This window comes from Elephas maximus, chromosome 4 (genome assembly GCF_024166365.1).
Source record: "Elephas maximus indicus isolate mEleMax1 chromosome 4, mEleMax1 primary haplotype, whole genome shotgun sequence".
In the NCBI taxonomy this organism is placed as follows: Eukaryota; Metazoa; Chordata; class Mammalia; order Proboscidea; family Elephantidae; genus Elephas; species Elephas maximus.
The window spans coordinates 145864838-145885081 of NC_064822.1; the positions used below are offsets into that span (position 1 = coordinate 145864838).

Here is a 20244-nt window from a genome sequence, read left to right on the forward strand (position 1 = left end):
CTTATTTTTTGATAATAGCCATCCTAGTGTGAAGCAGTATCTCATTGCGGCTTTGATTTGCAGTTCTATAGTAACGCATGATACTGAGTATCTTTTCGTGTGCTTTATTGGTCATTTGTATGTCTTCTTTGGAGGCATGTCTACTCAAGTCTTTTACCCATTATTATTTTTTTTTATTGTAGTTGTCGATTTGAGTTCTAAGAGTTCTTCATATATTCTGGATGTTAATATTTTATGAGCTATATTATTCTCACATATTTTCTCCTACTTGTTGTCTTTCCAACCTCTTGATAGACTCCCCTGATATACAAAATATTTAAATTTTTATAAAGTCTGCTTCATCTATTTTTTTCTATTGTTACTTGTGCTTTTGGTGTCATATATAAGAATTTATTGCTACATCCAATGTCATGAAGCATTTTCCCTATGTTTTCTTCTACTAGTACCTTCTCATTTGCATATCAGCAATGTATTATAAAGTAGTTGGCCTTGCAGGTAGGTTAAATACGCCACCAGGAAATCCCCTTCACAATATTAAATTGCTTAACAGTCTCTTCCTTTTTAGGTGGTGTTTTTGTTAGGTACCGTCCAATTTGGTCTCAACTCATAGTGACCCTATGTACAACAGAACAAAACACTGCCCGGTCCTGTGCCATCATCACAGTCCTTGCTATGTTTGAGCCCATTGTTGCAGCTACTGTGTCAATCCGTGTCATTGAGGGTATTCTTCTTTTTCGCTGGCCCTCTACTTTATCAAGCATAATGTCCTTTTCTAGACTCGGTCCCACTTGAAAACATGTCCAAAGTTTGTGAGATGAAGTCTTGTCATCCTTGCTTCTAGGGAGCTTTCTGGCTGTACTTCTTCCAAGACAGATCTGTTCGTTCTTCTGGCAGTCTGTGGTATATTCAATATTCTTCACAAACACCATATTTCAAAGGTATTAATTCTTCTTTGGTCATCCTTATTTATTGTCCAGCTTTCGCATGCATATGAGGCGAATGAAAATACCATGGTTTGGGTAAGGTGCACCCTAGTCCTCAAAATGACATCTTTGCTTTTTAACACTTTAAAGACTTCTTTTGCGGCAGATTTGCCCAATGCAATATGTCATTTGATTTCTTGACTGCTGCTTCCATAGGTGTTGATTGTGGGTGCAAGTAAAATGAAATCCTTGACAACTTCAGTATTTTCTCTGCTTATCATGATGTTGCTTATTAGTCCAGTTGTGAATATTTTTGTTTTCTTTATGTTGAGCTATAATCCATACTGAAGGCTGTAGTCTTTGATCTTCATCAGTAAATGCTTCAAAACATCCTTGCTTTCAGCAAGTAGAATTTTAAACTCAAATGAGGAAGTCTGATCTGATACCAGAGCTGATGATTTCTTACTATTAAAATTTTGACATCATGAGCATGTATGTGGTTGGGAGAAAAACCTTGCAGATGTCAAAGATATACCCTTCTGAAACCAACACAGACATAAGTTGCTTTTATTCAATTACCTTTACATGTTATTCACAGATGATTCAAATGTGTCTTCTAATTATCTGGAAGAGTATACACTTTCCGTTTATAATTTTTAGAGCCACAATTTGGAATAAAATATATCCTGCAACATTTCAGGGAGTTCAGCATAGGCATCCACCAAAGATCATGTGGTGTTACCACTAAGAAAAACAAGCTAGCAAAGAATGGCAGTGTGTAGAGTCTTCTTCAGTCACTAAAATCCTTAGTTCAACCCTCAAGCCCTGCATTATCTGGTCTCATGTGATCTTTTCAGTCACATCTCATATTCCTTTTTCCTTTACTTTCTGAGCTGTCTTCAGCCTGGTTTACTGTCAGTGTCTTGACGTTGCCATGCTTAGTCCCAGTCCCGAACCCCTACCTCCACCTCAACCTCCTTCACCTACTTATTACCTCCTTCTCATTCATCTGATCTCAACTTAAAACCATAGCTACCTAGGAAACTTTTTCCTGAACCCCATGTATTGCCTACATTTTGCTTTATATTTCTAGTTCATATCGTATTTAACCTTTATTTATTTGCGTGATTACTTGATTGTTAATTTCCCTCACAAGAATTTAGGTTCCATTAGGGCAGAGTTTATGTTTGTTTAGTTCAACGTTGTGTTCTTTATACCTAGCACAGTGTTTGCCCATGGTGAGTGCTTAATAAATATTTGTTGAATGAATATGTGAAAATAGGTAATCTGTCTAAAGTTTCATGCCTAACAAATGGCAGAGCCAAGGTTTCAAATCAGGCTACTAATTATCAAAAGGGCAGAGATCTGGAAGAGATGGGTTTTACTTTGCTTCAGAGTCCTGGAAAGAATATAACAAAGTTGTTTACAAGTACGCTGAAGCCTGTGGGAGCCAGAACTCCACAGAACTGCCTTTTATTTCTGGGTCTCGCAAGTTTTCTGCCTTTGACAGTCTTACCACTTTTCCATCGCTCTCTACTAGTAGAAAATATTTGAGCTTTTATTCTCTGACAGGTTTCTGCCTTATACAGGTTGCAGTTTTTGCAGGCTTTACTGTAATTATTAAAAGAAAAATTATTTTTCTCAAACACAATTTGCATGTATTCGCACATGCACCACACACATGTACATGGTAGCTGAACATACAAGATATAAATCAGTCATAGTACAACTGTACCTCTTGCCTCTAAAAGTTTCTATGGGTTTTATCTTTCTCCTGGGTTCAAAACTATTTTTTAGCTGTCTGTACAGGCGTGTATCATGAGACACTTCCAGTACTTCCAGTACAGCATGCATTTGTTCATTTAACAAATATTTATTGAATACTGATTCAGTGCCACCACTGGTATAAGAATTAGGAAGGAGCAGTAAACACTGCTGGTAGAGAATGATGTTTCTTCATAATCATCAGATTTACTTAATGCTAATATCAGAAGAGGATGTGGAATGAGGAATGTCATTGCTAATGTCAGATGGATCTTGGCTGAAAACAGAGAATACCAGAAAGATGTTTACCTGTGTTTAATTGACTATGCAAAGACACTCAACTTTGTGGATAATAAAAAATTCTGGATAACATTGCAAAGAATGGGAATTCCAGAACACTTAATTGTGCTCATGCAGAACCTGTACATAGACCAAGAGGCAGTTGTTCAAACAAAACGAAGGGATACCGCATGGTTTAAAATCAGGAAAGGTATGCATCAGGATTGTGTCCTTTAACCATACTTATTCAGTCTGTAAACTGAGCAAATAATTCAAGAAACTGGACTGTATGAAGAAGAGCACAGCATCAGAATTGGAGGAAGACTCATTAACAACCTGTGATACGCAAATGAGACAGCCTTGCTTCCTGAAAGTGAAGAGCACTTGAAGCACTTGCTGATGAAGATAAAGACATAGCTTTCAGTATGGATTGTACCTCAACATAAAGAAAACAGAAATCCTCACAACTGGACCAATAAGCTCCATCATGAAAAAAAGAGAAAATATTAAAGTTGTCAAGGATTTCATTTTACTTTGATCTACATATCAACACCCAAGGAAGTAACAGTCAAGAAATCAAACACTTTATTGCAGTGGGTAAACCTGCAGCAAAAAGCCTCTTTAAAGTGTTAAAAAGCAAAATGCCACTTTGGGGACTAAGGTGTGCCTGATCCAAGCTGTGGTATTTTCATTCACCTCATATGCCTGTGAAAGCTGGACAATGAATAAAGAAGACCAAAGAATAATTGATGCCTTTGAATTGTGGTGTTGCTGAAGAATATTAAATATACCATGGGCTGCAAGAAGAACGAACAAATCTGTCTTTGAAGAAGTACAGCCCTAATGCTCCTTAGAAGCAAGGATGGCGAAACTTCATCTCTCAGACTTTGGATATGTTATCAGGAGGGACCAGTCCCTGGAGGACATCATGCTTGGTAAAGCAGAGGGTCAGCAAAAAAGAGGAAGACTCTCACGGAGATAGATTGACACAGTGGCTGCAACAGTGGGCTCAAACATAGCAATGATGGTAAGGATGGCACAGGACTGGGTAATATTTTGTTGTGTAGTACATAGGGTCACTATGAGTTGAAACCAACTTGACGGCATCTTTCTTAGTTATCTAGTGTTGCTCTAACAAATACCACAAGTGGATAGTTTTAACAAACAGAATGTATTCTCTCATAGGCCAGAAGTCCAAATTCAGGGTGCCAGCTCTCTGGAAAGGCTTTCTCTCGCTCTCATTTCTGGGGGAAGGTCCTTGCCATCAGTCTTCCCCTGGTATAGGAGCTTCTCAGCACAAAGACCCCTGGTCCAAAGGCTGCACTCAATTCCAGGCACTTCTTTCTTGGTGGCATAAGGTCTCTCTCTCTGCTGCATTATCTCTTTTATATCTCAAAAGAGTTTGACTCAAGATACAACCTAATCATTAATATAACTTCCTCTTATCCTGCATCATTACCATCATAAAAGTTAAAGATTTATAACACATAGGATAATCATATCAGATGACAAAATGGTGGACAGCCACACAATACTGAGAATAATGGCCTAGCTAAGTGGACACACATTTTTGGGAGACACAATTCAATCCATAACAGCATCTAACAGCAATAACAACAGTATTTTACTATAAGGATTCAATATTTTTTTCAAGTTTTTCTGTTTTGTAAACAAATGAAATGTGAGATAGTTTCCTTTCTCGAGTAGTTCCCAGAAAGCCCCTAATTTCTTGATTAAAAGCCTAATTTCATTCTTTCTTCTTACACAGTAGGTGTCATACTTTGACATTTATAGTGAAGATTTATAACAGCAGTGGGAATTTCCAAACTAAATAGAAGCAACCCAGTAGGCAAACAAATGAGTAAGATTTAATGTTTCCTTTAATAAAATTCTTACACTGTGTATAACATCCACTCTTTCTTCATTTTAGGTTTTAAATGTATACTTGTGACTTAGAGCCAAAATTTAAGCATATGCTCTTTTGAATTTTCCTTGTGTTACTATTAATCTATTTAATTTTTCTCACTTTCTAAATTCCTACAGCATTAGGAAGAAAATCTTAGTGCACAAACCAGGATTTTCAGTTTTGTGTACGAAATATATCTGTATATATGCTGTATGTATGGGTATTTATGTCTCCTCAGTTGCCTCTTGAAATGAAGCCAAAGAGATTCTCCAAAGCTTATTGTTGTTCTTCAGCTGAAGAATTTACAAGATAAAACTCACATTTCACACATGAAAAAAGTGCTGTTGCTTTTTGTCCTGGTTTTGGTTACCTTGCCATTATAAAGAATGTATTTTCACCCTTGATCTAGTTTTATTCTAATAAGGAAGCACTCCCTGGAAGTTTATACATTACCACATTACAAGTTTTATTTTGGTAACACTATGAAATAGTATCTTACATTTATGTAGAGTTTTACATTTTTTTCTAATTATTTCCATTATCCGCTGTATGTGACTTATTTCTCACAATACCCCATAAAGAAAGCTGAACATTTATTTTTTATTTTTAACTTTAGGAAACTTACACAGCAATGTTGGGTAATTTTTCCAAAGTCACACAGATAGTAAATAAAGCAAGGGTTAAAATCCAGGTGTGTGTTTGTGTGTGTGTGTGTGTGTGTGTGTGTGTGTGTGTGTGTGTGTAAGTATATACACATACACCGCTCTCCTCACTTATCAATATGGTTAGGTTCCAAAGACAAGATCTTTGTGCAGAATTGGCATTATGCAAAAATGGAGGATGACTGCATCAGGTCACAAAATGGACTATGACTACATCATTACATAACTGCTAAATTATGTCATTACGTAACTACCAAAGCAATAAGAATCATGGCCCAGCCAAGTTCACACATAACCTTAACCATCACAGCCAGTGTTACCGTTATCTCATACCCCGGCTTTTGTTACTTCCAAATGTACATTGTTAATGTGCAAAATAGTTGGATAGTAGATTTTTTACTACGATCATAAATGAGAAATATCAGATAATGAGAGTCTGTAAATGAGAAGCAGGTGTATATATATCCATGGTTTCCCCATATATATGTGTGTGTGTATAAATACATACATGCGTACATATATACACACACATACACATATACACATATATGTGTGTATATATATATATGTATATATGCACACAGATGTATCCCTAATCCTGAATTGTTTCCACTTGTCATACTGGATACATATTTATGGTTTTGCCTATCTCTTTGAAAACATTTTCTTCTAATTTTGGAATAAATTTATCAGCACCCTTGTAGTCTGATGTCTTTTTATAATTTTCAACATGAATGATCTGTCTGAACAAGATGTAACAGTTTGGGGAAAAATTTTATAGTAATGCTTCCTAAACTACATAATGTATTTCAGGACTAAATCTATATTTTACTTATATGAAGGACGTTTTGTTTTCATTAACAAATACTAGCAAGAATGGGCTATAGTGAAGATAAACTTTCTACTTATAAACTCGATGCTGTCAAGTTGATTCCGACTCATAGCGACCCCGTAGGACAGAGTAGAACTGCCCCATAGGGTTCCCAGCAGTGGCTGGTGAATAACCAACCTTTTGGTTATTAGTCAAGCTCTTAACCACCGTGCCAATAGAGCATTCTACGTATAGCACCTAAACAAATAAACATTTAAGAAACTATTACTAAACCTCTGAAACCTTCTCCCCAAAAACAACCATGATTAACCAGTACATCCCAAGATATTCTAATTGATTAACATATTTCCATATGTTCTATATATATTTCTATAGTCTATTAACTTTATTATTAGATTATACTAGCAGCATTGCAGTTCATGTTTTATAATTTTAGTTTTCCTCGTACTTCAATGGCTAGCAGAAAGCAATATTGATCACATTTTTAATCAGTCTTCACTAAATAGAACTTGATAAATTGAAAGTAAATTTATCACTCAGTAGAACTTCATAAATTTAAAGTAAATTTGTAAAGTAAGTAAATAAAAATAATAGAAGCATTTAGGATGATTGCTTGTGGCATTATTTCACATTTAAAGATAAAACCTCAATAGAGTAGTCAGTGTGATTAAATAATCTTGGACAGTAATGTTTTGTTCTTAAATATCTAACCATTAGAATTTTAACGCTACTGTTTGTGACCAATAGGCCAATTGTAAAGACATAAATTTCTCGTTTCTTCAAGTGGATATTGATTTTTTTTTTTCATTCTTAGACGTCATAAAACAAGAACTAAAGGCTTAACTGAGAATGATTTTATTGACCTAAAATCTTTTTTGTTTTTGAGTTTCAGAAAAATCACAGCAAATTGATATTGGTGCAGCTAGGATTTCTGTATATCTGAATACCTTGCCTGTCATTCTCCCTATGTTTCAGTTGACCTATGCCCCTAAATTATAGTGATATTATATAGTGATAGGATGTTATTAATCCCAAGTATCCTAATGCTTGTTACAATCATTGTGAATCACTATTGAAGTTTACTAAAATGAACAGCAATCACTACATGACCATCATCATAAAATGGAATAGAAGAATGGAAAGTGTAGAGGGACCAGAGTGGAGATAATTGAATTTTGATCCCCATAACACTACTTACTGCTTGTGTTACTTTGAACCAGCCAGTTGCCATCAAGTCAACTCTGACTCATGACAGCCTCATGTGTGTCAGAGTAAAGCTGTGCTCTATAGGGTTTTCAGTGGCTGATTTTTTGTCAGGGCTGTCTTCCAAGGCACCTCTGGGTCGGTTCAGACAGACAGCCTCTCTGTTACTGGTCAAATACTTAACCATTTGCGCCACACGAGAACCTTAGATATTGACATTAGCTCTTTGCAATTGAGTTTTATCAGAATTGGCACCTTAGAAGTCATATATGCTTGTGCCCATATGAGAAAAAGTTAGATTTTGCATAAATATCAAGGAAAGTAAGCACATGATACCCTTGTCCATCCTGCAAATATCAGTCCTGGCAGCAGGTAAGGTAGGTTGTTTTTTTTACATTTTCTCTAAAGAAAAGATTAGCTATTTTTGGTCTGTGACATAGTAGTGTTTGTGCTCAAATAGGACTTGCTCTCTAATTTGCTGCTTAATAATAAAGGGAGAAGATAATAAAGGAAGGCAAATTCCTTCCTCATTTTATGAGGATGAAATTAGACTATCTTAACAAGAGGTAGAATTGTTCTGTTGTCAAGATAATATCAAATTGAAATTTTCCTGCAGTATCGAAAAGAAGTTGTGTCAAAATATAAAATAGTCATCCATTTGATAAGTGTTCTTTATAGAAAAAGCACTACATACTCCTGATAAACAAACTGTGGCCTGTATAGTGGTTCTCAATCGTAAGCTAAACAAGTAGAGTACTTTCTAAAGTGGATAGCGTTCCAGGAGCATGTAAGAGTGTTTCATTAACTGCCTATATGCTTGTATTTGTTTATGTTGCTTGTCTGTATTAGTCACTTCCTTCCCTTGCATTTGAAAACATTTTGAGAACAAGATTCATTTTCCTTTTTATTCCTCTGTCACTTAAAATAGTATCCTATACAAGATTCAGGTTCATACTTGTTGAGCAATTGTTCATTAATATGTCACCCTTGAATTTTGAAGCCAACTCTCAAAACTGTCAAAATTTCAATGACTTTTGTAATCGTAAAGACTTCCACTTCTATCAGTACAGCAGAGCACAGAGATTCTACCCTGGTAGATAAAATAATGTTCTTGTTCTGAAATGTTGAGCTTTCAAGAGGGCGGTAAGAACTGTACTTCCAAAGGAGAGGAGGATGAGCAGTAATAACAAAATAAATCAGCAACAAATTGTAGTTTCAATTCTAAATGGTGGGCCACCTGTAAAAGCAGGGGTATCCTGAGGGTGGAATCTGGTACTAGCCCTACCTTCCAGTTAATGAACATATAACTCCCATATTAAGTCAAGTCCCTCAAGGGGGATTGAGGGAGTTTTAGGGTAGTAGTACCCTGTGGCAGAGGCAGTCACAAATCCTTTCTGGAGAAAACCGTCCTCAATTTAGGTCTGCTAGATTACTACAAATTAAGATCAAGTGATTAGTTAAAAACCAAAGATCACCAAGACCCTAAGGAAGTAACCACCATGAGTGAGAGTCAGCAAAAACAAGAAGCTTTAACCCCCCAAAGACTATAGATATTGAAATTGTCAAAAACAGAATATATAATATTTTTTCTTTGGTATGAAATATTTGAGAAATGCAAAATAGAATTACAATGTATTCAAAACTGAATAAGTAAGCAGAATATATACCTAGGCCCAGCACGGTGAAATTAGAGAATACCAGAGACAAAGTTGATCACCTAAAAGCAGCCAAAAAGAAAAGAAAATTTACCTAGGAAGGAATGTGAAGGAACGTTAATTAGACCTAAAAACAAAAGACCTAGAGGGGATTAAATCAAGAGCAACAGTGAAAGACATGAAACAATGAAATATTCCCTTTAAAGTGTTAATTTTTTTTTTTTTTTTGTAATCTTTTAGCATCTCAAAATATCCTTAAAAAATTATGTTGATTTAGGAATCAGATAAAAGCGTAACCCTTCTCCCTGTTTACTTACCTCTTTCATTAGGTAATCCATTTCAGAAGGTCTTTGCCTACACTTCCACTACAAATAAAACTGGAGTAAATCATTATCTATTAATAATTTTAAAAAATTATTTCTGTGGCGTTCTCACGCCCTGGAGTGCTATAGAGCAGTGAGAATGACCCAGCTCAACTCTGCTCCACTATGTGTGGATCTCAGAGACGGAGTGTAGAGAGAGAAAACCACATACTAAAGAGGACTGTGAGATGTTGTGTATGTAAATTATAAAAGAAGGCAAAACTAATCTATGATGCTAGAAGTCTTGAGTTGCGGGGGGAGCATAGTGACTGGAGGATTGTAAAGGAACTTATGGAGTACTGGTTGTATTCTGTTTCTTGGCCTGGGTGCTGGTAAAACAGATGTGCCCAGTTGCAAAAATTCCTCAAACTGTGCATATGTGATTTGTTCACTTTTGTATTACATTACACTTGAATAAAAATTCATAAAAATGGAAAAAAAAATTATAGTGAAGTAAAGACATTTTAGACCATCAAAAACTGAAAAAATTTGCCATCATCAGCCTTTTACTAACCTCTAAAGCATACATACTTTGTGAAGAGTAAAAATAATTCCAGGAGAGCCTAAGATGCAGTAAGGAATGGTGATTAAATAAACCAGTAACCATGATATAAATATAATTAAACATTGTATGAAATAATGACAGTGATGTTATCTTGTGTGGTTAATATTGGGTCAGAATGTAATGTAGGCATTTTGCCGGTAATACATTATGTTCATCTTCCCCCTCACTTGACTTCAGCCAGTAGATACATGACAGAAGGGAGATTTTTTTCTCTGAGCATGTGGGACTCCTTTTGACTCATGCTAATAGGAGACTCCAGTGAGGGGTTGATCTTACAATATGATATTTGAACAAATAAAATATTTGTAATACCAAATATAATATCTGACAAAATATATTAACATGTATGTAACATAATAAGATTATAAAACATGAGTTACAAGGCTATTAACACAATTCAATAATAAAGAAATTACTAGAAGCATTTAGGACATGCTGTTGGTGCCATACTGGCTTCCTTGGTGAAGGTTCCAGAGGTTTAAATAGTATCTACTTCAGTGCTTAAAGTTAGGTGTTACAGTAGAGATTATCTTTAACTATAAAATGCTAACTAAAAAAGAAAAGTTATCCTAACTAATGCCCATTCTTCCTAGTATTTGTTCATGACTTTTTTGTATCGTTTTTTTTCCTAGTTACCATCAGGACTAATCCCAGTCATGTTCTTTTTCCTTATTCATGTAAGTTACCCTGAAAACCCAGTTTTCAGAGGTATCCCTCATTCCCCCAGCATCTAATCCCCATCCTGTATATCCCCCTTTTACCTGCATCACCCATCACTCCCCAACTGTTGAAGCATTTCCACCAGGCACTTTGTTACTCAAGCCCATTGGCCTCTAACTACTATTCCATTCTTCTCCTTCCCTTTTATAATAAAAACTTCCCATTTTCTTTTGAACCCACTCCAAACAGGCTTTTTCTCCCACCAGGCCACCAAAATTACTCTTGTGAAATTTACGAGACCAACACTCCACATTATTAAATCCGTTTGTTCTCAGTTCTAATTTTACTTGTCCTATCAGGAGCATTTGACATAGATGATTACTCATTCCTCCTGGTAACATTTTCTCTACTTGGTTTCCTGGCTCCCCCTCTCTCTTCCCTCCTTATCCTGCCCCTTTCCTGATTCTTCCCCATCAATCCAACCTCTTATTAACCTTGGAACTCTTTTCTGTACATTCACTTTCTAATTGATCTCATCCTCTCTCATGATTTTAATTGTATTAATAGTCTAATGACTCCTGAATTTATATCTCCAGCGCAGATCTCTCCCTTGCATTCCAGACTAACCTGTTCAGCTTTCTATTCATTGTCTCCAGTCAGAGAGACACATTAAGCTACTAGTCCAAAACTGAACTCCTGATCTTCCTTCCCTACTTTCTCTTCTCGTGGGCTTCCCCATTATAATAACTTCATTCTTCTCATTGTGTAATTCAACCTCCACTGCTACTACTCTGATCAAAGTCTTCACCATCACCACTAACCTATAAAGCTGAAATTTACTCTTCTTTCGTGTACTATCAACACAGCAGCCAAAGTTATCCCATCAAAACATATGGCCATGACACTATTCTGCACAGCTCATTCCCTTACCCCCTTTAGTTCTTTACTTAACTGTCGTCTTCTCCTAAGACCTTCCCAGATATTTGATATCGTAACCGGGGAACAGCAATTACAGGGTTTTGCTGTAAAGGGTTGGGTGATGAATATTGTAAGCTTTGAGAGCAATAAGGTCTCTGTCACAGCTACTCACCTCTACATGTATAGTGCAAATGCAGCCATGGACAATACTTGAATGAAGGAGTGTGACAGTGTTTCAAAAAAACTTTATTTATGGACACTGAAATTTGAATTTTATAGATGTTCCTTGTTTACAAAATATTCTTCTTTGATTGTTTTCAACATTTTTAAAATGTAGAAGCATTCTTAGCTTATATAGAACTCAGTAGAGGGATGCATTTGGCCCACAGACTATAGTTTGCTGACCTCTCTCACACATATATTCCGTAACCCCTTTCTCTGTTTTATTTTTCAGTTTAACATATATTATAATATACTATGTATCTTATGTATTGTTTTTATTTTCCATCTCCTGCAAACTGAGTGGAAATATCCTGAGGGCAGAGATTTTTGTCCATGACCTGAAAATAAGCAATTTCAAGATAAAAAACTGAAATGTAATTTAATTATTATATGCAGTAGACATTAAACATTTTTAATACAAATGACTTGCAATTTAAATAGTGAAGTACTCATAAGGTGCTTTGTTTTAAGAATAACTAATATGTAATAGCAGAATCCACCACGTTTGTCATATTTTGGTGGCTTCTGTGTTGTGATACTGGAAACCTTGCCACCAGCATTCAAATACCAGCAAGGTCACCTGTGGTGGACAGGTTTCAGCAGAGCTTCCAGACTAAGACAGACTAGGAAGAAGGACCTGGTAGGCTACCTCTGAAAAAATTGGCCAGTGAAAACCTTATGAAAAGCAGTAGAACATTGTCTGATACAGTGCCAGAAGGTGAGCTCCTCAGGTTGGAAGGCATTCAAAAAAAGACTGGGGAAGAGCTGCCTTCTCAAAGTAGAGTTGATCTTAGTGATGTGAATGGAGTCAAGCTTTTGAGACCTTCATCTGCTAATGTGGTGTGACTCAAAATCTGAAAAAACAGCTGCAAACATCTATTAATAATCAGAATGTGGAATGTATGAAGTATGAATCTAGGAAAATTGGAAGTCATCAGAAATGAAATGGAATGCATAAACATCAATATTCTAAAATGGACTGGTATGGGCTATTTTGAATCGGACAGTCATGGTGTACTATGCCAGGAATGATAAAGTGGAATGGCATCAAGTTCATCATCAGAAAGAACATTTCAAGTCTATCCTGAAGTACGCTGTCTGTGATAGGATAATATTCATACGCCTACAAGAAAGACCAGTTAATATGACTGTTATTCAAATTTGCACCCCAAACACTAAGGCCAAAGATGAAGAGATTGAAGATTTTTACCAACTTCTGCAGCCTGAAATTGATCAAACAAGAAATCAAGGTGCATTGATAATTACTGGTGATTAGAATGCAAAAGTTGGAAACAAGAAGTATTGGTAGTTGGAAAATATGGCCTTGGTGATAGAAACAGTGCCAGAGATCACATAATAGAATTTTGCAAGACCAATGACTCCTTCATTGCAAATACTTTTTTTCAACCACATAAACAGTGACGATACACGTGGACCTCACTAGATGGAATACACAGGTATCAAACTGACTATATCTGTGGAAAGAGACAATGGAAAAACTCAGTATCATCAATCAAAGCAAGGCCAGGGGCTGACTGGAGAACAGAACATCAATTGCTCATATACAAGCTCAAGTTGAAATTGAAGAAAATTGAACCAAGTCCATTAGATCCAAAGTAAAGTACAACCTTGAGTATATCCACCTGAATTTCGAGACCATCTCAAGAATAGATATGACGCATTTAACACTAATGACTGAAGACCAGACGAGTTGTGGAATGACATCAAGGACATCATACATGAAGAAGGTCATCAAAAAGACAAGAAAGAAAGAAAAAAACAAAATGGATGTCAGAAGAGACTGAAATTTGCTCTTGAATGTAGAATAGCTAAAGCAAAAGGAAGTAAAAGAGCTGAACAGAAAATTTCAAAGGGCAATGCGAGAAGACAAAGTAAAGTATTGTAATGAAATGTCCAAAAGACCTGGAGATAGAAAACCAAAAGGAAAGAACACACACTCAGCATTTCTCAAGAAAAAATTCAAGCCTCAAATTGCACTATCGAAGGATTCTACCGGGAAAATATTGAACAACACAGGAAGCTTCAAAAGAGGATGGAAGAAATACACAGTCACTGTACCAAAAAGAACTGGTCAGCCTTAAAGCATTTCAGGACATAGCATATGATCAAGAGCCGATGGTCCTGAAGGATGAGGTCCAAGCTGCGCTGAAAGCACTGGCGAAAAACAAGGCTCAGAAATTGACGGACTACCAGTTGAGATGTTTCAACAAACAGTAGCGGTGCTGGTAGCGCTCACTCATCTATGCCAAGAAGTGTGAGAGACAGATACCTGGCTAACTGACTGGAAGAGATCTGCATTTTTACCCACTCCAATGAAAGGTGATCCAACATCATGTGAAAATTATCAAACAATATCATTAATATCACACACAAGTAAATTTTTGCTGAAGATCATTCAAAAGCAGTTGCTGCAGTACATTGACAGGGAACTGCTGGAAATTCAAGCCAGATTCAAAAGAGGACATGGAGCAAAGGATATCATTGCTGATGTCAGATGGGTCTTGGATGAAAGCAGAGAATACCAGAAAGATATTTACCTATGTCTTATTGACTATGGAAACCCTGGTGGCGTAGTAGTTAAGTGCTACGGCTGCTAACCAAAGGGTCAGCAGTTCGAATCCACCAGGTGCTCCTTGGAAACTCTATGGGGCAGCTCTACTCTGTCCTATAGGGTCGCTATGAGTCGGAATCGACTCGACAGCACTGGGTTTTGGGGTTATTGACTATGCAAAGACATCTGACTATGTGGATCATAACAAATTATGGATAACATTACAAAGAATGGGAATTTCAGAACACTTAATTGTGCTCATGAGGAACTGTACTAAGACCAAAAAGCAGCAGTTCAAACAGAACTTAGGTGGACTTCATAGTTTAAAGTTAAGAAAGGTGTGCATCATGGTTGTAACCTTTCATCATACTTATTCAATCTGTGTGCTGAACAAATAATCCAAGAAGATGGACTACATGAAGAAGGATGTGGCACCAGAATTGGAGGAAGACTCATTAATGACCTGCAATATGCAGTTGACACAACCTTGCTTGCTGAAAGTGAAGAGGATTCGAAGCACTTATCGATGAAAATGAAAGACCACAGCCTTCAGTATGGATTACACCTCAACATAAAGAAATCAAAAATCCTCACAACTGAACCAATAAGCAACATCCTGATAAATGAAGAAAATATTGAATTTGTCTAGGATTTCATTTTCCTTGGATACACAATCAACACCCATGGAAGCAGAAGTCAAGAAATCAAAGGATGTATTGCATTGGGCAAATCTGCTACAAAAAACCTCTTTAAAGTCTTAAAAAGCGAAGATGTCACTTTAAGGACTAAGGCATGCCTGACTCAAGCCATGATGTTTTCAGTTACCTCATGTGCATGCGAAAGCTGGACAATGAATAGGAAGACCAAAGGAGAATTAACACCTTTGAATTATGGTGTTGGTAAAGAATATTGAATATACGGTGATCTGCCAAAAAAATGAACAGATCCTTCTTGGAAGAGGTACAGCCAGAATGCTCATTAGAAGCAAGGATGGCAAGACTATGTCTCACATACTTTGGACATGTTATCAGGAAGGACCAGTCTGTGGAGAAGGACATCATGCTTGGTATAGTAGTGGGTTAGTAAAAAAGAGGAAGACCGTCAACGAGATGGATCGACACAGCGGGGGTAATAATGGGCTCAGGCATAACAAGGATTGTGAGGATGGTGCAGGATCAGGCAATGTTTCATTCTGTTGTACATAGGTTCACTATAATTTGGAACCTTCTGGAAGACACCTAACAACAACAACAGTAGCCGTATAAGGTCTTGTCTTCGGTTTCTTACATGAAGAAATTGAAAAGATGTGCCCTCTTATAGTCCTAGCCTAGTCGTTTTTGTTCTGCTTGTTCAGACATGAATCATAGGTAGAGGTGTTAAGTGGCCAAGTTTTAGTGTAGTCAAATATTAGATCACTATTTCAAGGTTGCTGATAATAAAAGTACATTTTTTGAGTGTGTAAAAATCATTTTTTGATTTTGTAAACATACTTGACAACTCAGTATCGAAGATGAGTCTAAAGCCACAGTTGGCATATGAGAATTAAACATTGGATCCAGAAAATCATTTGCATTGTTACACATTCCCTTTCAAACCTCCTTCTGGTTATTTGGGAGTACTGATGAAAAGTATACAATAAATATATTTGAGGCTACCAATTGCATAGATAGAGTCTATTTGCTTGCTTCATTGATTGCTTGTTTTTTGCTTCCTTGTTTCTTTGTTTTATATTAACAGGGTGAACCAAAAAGGGAAGGCAAGAAGATAACAGCGTAGGTCAAAAAAAAAACCAAACCAAACCCACTGCCATCAAGTCGATTCCAACTCATAGCAACCCTATAGGACAGAGTAGAACTGCCCTGTAGAGTTTCCATGATGTGCCTGGGGCGGATTCAAACTGCTGACCTTTTGATTAACAGCTGTAGCACTTAACCACTATACCACCGGGGTTTCCACAGGGTAGGTAGACTTTTCAAAAGTAGGGTTGCTAAGAGAAGAGAGGAGCCCTGGTGGTACAGTGGTTAAGCACTACAGCTGCTAACCGAAAGGTCAGCAATTCAGATCCACCAGCTGCTCCTTGGAAACCCTTTGGGGCAATTCTACTGTGTCCTACAGGGTCACTATGAGTCGGAATCCAGCAATGGGTTTGGTTTTCTGGTTTGGAGAAAAGAGATAAGACATTGATAAAGTGGGTAAAGGCAATGCAAATTCTGTAGTGTAGGAGATTTTGGAAGCTATTATGTAGAAAAATGTCATCAAGCCAGTCTTTAAAACATTCTTACAGATATAAAATATGCTGACTGTACATACTTAGGAGGTGACTGATGCAGTCTAAATGTGGCAGTTTCCGTTATGAACACTTCAGGCATACAGGGAAAAGGTATAATTGAATGTAAATGTCTTGAGGCCGATATGTGAATGTTTATTATGTTGAGTGGCAAAAGTTCTGCCATTAAATCTCCCTTAATTAACCATGAGTTTAGACACACACAAGCCACGTTTGTTTATTTTTACATTTTCTGCAGGTGTGACACCTTGGCAAGTGTAATGGCTCGGAGTACATTATGGCTGCACCTTGATTGGTGTGTCCTGATGGAATATTTTCTGAAATGATGTGTAAAGACCTTGCATCATTATTTTTCCAAGCATGTGTCAACAAAGTCTTGGCCCTATAAAAGTGCAAATAGAATGCCATGCGTCAGATGGTGTGTTTACCTTTTATTTTTAGTCCCTAGAAAGATTTATAGTTTCTGGAGGAATTGCTTTGCTCTTGCCTGTTGTATTTGATCTGGTCATCCTAACTCAGAGCGTTCGCAATACTTTCCACTTGCTGCATGCCTGAGGGCTGTTAGGAATTCTTTCAGTGAAACGTGTTTCTTCATGTTCGTGAGAGTGAGCCGTTGCTGCCTTCAAATGTCATGTCAAAATGTGATCATTCTAATTGACACTGTCACCTCAGCATTAATCCTGTTTGTTCACACCATGGTGCCTGTCTGCCTTGTGAGTGGGAAAAAACTGTTTTATTAGAGTGTGTATGGTTAAACTAAATTATATTCTAATCCACTGTTCTGAGGTCTCTGACATGCTTACTTCCACAATATTTAAAAATGAATATTGCCAATAAGTCCTATTCAGGAACAAATCTGCCATTTCCACATTATAAAAGCCTAGAATCAACCACTTGACACTCATCAGATCAAAGAATGACATTTAGTGGCAAACGCAGAAGTCAGAGAAATGATATACCTGGTTTTGCGTGTGACAGCCATTGAGTCTTTGTGTAAATATGGTGTGTCTGCACTTCTTGCTGCCCTGTTTTGTTTTTTGTTTGTACTCAGATGGTTAATACATATAGGAAAATGGCCAGCCCCCCGCCACCCCCCCCAAAAAAAGAAAATAGGATCTCTGCTTCTATTTTGCTTAAATTGGGCTCTTAAATATTATCAGTCCAAATCTCAATTTCCCACGTATCTCTGAAATACATCTTAAAAACAATATGATTATTCCAGTGACGTGTTTCAGCTCCCTGGAATGAACAATCATTTTATTACATATATTCAAACTGACTCTTCACGCATACACACTTGGATGGCCTGTGCAGCTGGGAACCCCTGTGGGTAATTTGATTGTGATTGAGGAAGTACGCACATGGCCCTCCCTTGCCTTCATGCTAAAAAGAAATGAATCAAGTGTAGAGTGAATTATGTTGCTTAAACCAGATTTGAAATAGAAACAGGCAAGGAGTTTGGTTCCAAGAAAAGGAAAAGAAGATACTGTAGGTTTCTGTAGCAGCTATCTAGAGTAATTAGGGCAGATGGCTGACTCTAGGTGTTTTAGAGATACAGATGATGTTGGCCTGTTGTATATACTCTTCTAATTTTCTTTCCCTTGATGCTTTTAACCTTTTTAAAATTCTGCCTGTTTTCAATCTCTTTTCTAGTCTGCTTGTACTTTGAGCCATCAGATATTTTATCAGTCAAGTAGAGCTTTTGTTTAGTAGTTTTCCTTCAAGTGATGAGCTACATGCTGGTCGCAAATCAAGATAGACAGTGTACTGATTGCATTTTATAAAAGCTCAAAGTGAGACATAGGTGGCCTGGGACCTAGAGTTTCCATGTGGATTATCTGAGAGAAGTTCCTGTGAAATTAAGGAGTCAGGAAACCCAGCTTTGAAATAAGAGTGTCTTCAGTGAGGAGTAATTTCTGAGGTCATATTCCTAATTTAGTAGATGCACTTTAAAGTCTGTTAGAAATAACCACACATGATTCTGCTGCACTCACTATTTGCTATCCTCCGAGCTACAACTGTTGACGTTTTGATTGCCACAGAAATGGATAGTACTCCACATTGTGGCAATCACACCCATGATAAAGGTTAAACGAACATTCTTGTAACATGCTCTGGGATGGGGCAGATGTAGGAAGGAAGAATTGAGCGCACAGGATAAAATGTGTCACTGACAAATTGAAAGTACTCCCTTAATACAGCCTTGTATCTTGCTTGTCGCCTGTATCTGCTTTGTTTTATTCAAAACTGTTTCAAAAACAGAAATACTGTGTTGAAACTGAGAATCAAAATGAATCATTTCTGTTATCTGTCAGTACTTGCCTCACCACTGCTAGATTTTTTGTGTTGTTTTCCCATGCCTTGTCTACAGTTTGGTAAATCTTTTTGCAAAGTTACTTTATTCAAAATATGACTGCAGTCAAAATGTAATTCCAAAGAATAATCATTTCTGAATGAGAGTATTGCTTTCCTTGTGAGTTATTGTTTCATCATGGAATTTTGTAAAAGATTCTTTAGCTTATTGTATTAATGGTACATTTTTAGTAAGTTTTTTGTTTTTGTTTTTTGGTCCCAGAATGGTAAACATTCTGGGCATCACTATTGACATCTTAGTCTCCAAACTAATTGAAACTCAGACTGCTATATTTAGGCTATTCTCCACTCTTGATTCTGCTCTGAGCAGTCCGCTAAAACTGCTTTAAAAAAGTAACAAATTGATTTTGATGTGACCCACCAATTTCAAAACTTCCTACACCTTTGGTAGTCTAGAAATATGAAAGGCTTGAAGCAACCTGATAATTCACCTTGTCTAATAGCCTCATACCCACCCATAAGGGAGTAACTTCACCTCTTACCCACTGCTCAGTCTTAGTATTGCTCTCGTAAGCAAGCCTGCTGGTTCTTTGGAGTAAAAGAATTTGTATCCATGCCCTAGACTGTAAACTGCTTGAGGACAATGGATTCTTCATTTGTGTAACCCTCTACAGTGCATAGAACAATGCATGGATAATAGTTTCACCTACATCACAGGCTTGTGGGACAGAAATGAGATAATTTATGTATACTACCTAAAAGTTTGTGGTAAGTTCCAGGTGTGCAATTAAAGTTAGTTAAAGCCCCATACAGTCTAATAAATATATTGTATTTTTTCACTATTTATCCAGAGTGTATATCAGAGACTGTGGCATATATTAAGTGCTCAGTAAATGTTAGATTTCTTTGCATTTGGGCTAGAATTTACCTCCCCTAGATCAGCCCTTTCTGCTAAACCATACAAATTTATTTTCTTTCCACAATCGTTTATCGGACATTTCTTTCCTATAACAGAGCCTGGCACCAGCAATATAAAGACAGTTAAAATACATTCACTGTCTATTTCACCCTCTAGCAAAGAAAAGAAGCAAACAACTAGCTATAATTCACTGTGAGCTGTG

At 36.9% G+C, this 20244-nt stretch overlaps 1 protein-coding gene across 2 annotated transcripts in view; it reads left to right on the plus strand.

Moving 5' to 3' along the window:
- The window catches only part of TMTC2 (transmembrane O-mannosyltransferase targeting cadherins 2), a 452862-nt gene that overhangs the window by 417626 nt on the left and 14992 nt on the right, over nt 1–20244 (plus strand). The gene's annotated exons all lie outside the window — the stretch shown is intronic.